This window comes from Mizuhopecten yessoensis, unplaced genomic scaffold (assembly GCF_002113885.1).
Source record: "Mizuhopecten yessoensis strain PY_sf001 unplaced genomic scaffold, ASM211388v2 scaffold3949, whole genome shotgun sequence".
NCBI classification, from domain to species: domain Eukaryota; kingdom Metazoa; phylum Mollusca; class Bivalvia; order Pectinida; family Pectinidae; genus Mizuhopecten; species Mizuhopecten yessoensis.
Window position 1 is genome coordinate 318435 of NW_018405300.1, and position 877 is coordinate 319311.

An 877-nucleotide genomic window follows, 5' to 3' on the forward strand; every position below is an offset into this window, starting at 1 on the left:
ACTGGTAAGCGTTCCCTGTTGAGGACGTAAAACGATACAAACAACTGGTAGGTGTACCTTGTCGAGGATGTAAAACAACACAAAAAACTGATAGGTTAACCTTGTTTGAGGACATAAAACAACAAAAACAACTGGTAGGCGTGCCTTGGCGAGGACGTAAAACAACACAAACAACTGGTAGGTGTACCTTGACGAGGATGTAAAACAACACAAACAACTGATAGGTTAACCTTGTTGAGGACATAAAACAACACAAACAACTGGTAAGCGTACCCTGTTGAGGACGTAAAACAACACAAACAACTGGTAGGTGTACCTTGACGAGGATGTAGAACAACACAAACAACTGATAGGTTAACCTTGTTGAGGACATAAAACAACACAAACAACTGGTAGGCGCACCCTGTTGAGGACGTAAAACAACACAAACAACTGGTAGGTGTACCTTGTTGAGGACGTGAAACAACACAAACAACTGGTAAGCGTACCCTGTGGAGGACGTAAAACAACACAAACAACTGGTAGGCGTACCTTGGCGAGAACGTAAAACGACACAAACAACTGGTAGGTGTACCTTGTTGAGGACGTAAAACAACACAAACAACTGGTAAGCGTACCCTGTGGAGGACGTAAAACAACACAAACAACTGGTAGGCTTACCTCGTTGAGGACGTAAAACAACACAAACAACTGGGAGGCTTACCTTGTTGAGGACGTAAAACAACACAAACAACTGGTAGGATTAACTTGTTGAGGACGTAAAACGACACAAACAACTGGTAGGCGTACCTTGGCGAGGACGTAAAACAATAACACCCAACTGCTAGGTGTACCTTGGCGAGGACGTAAAACAACACAAACAACTGGTAGGCGTACC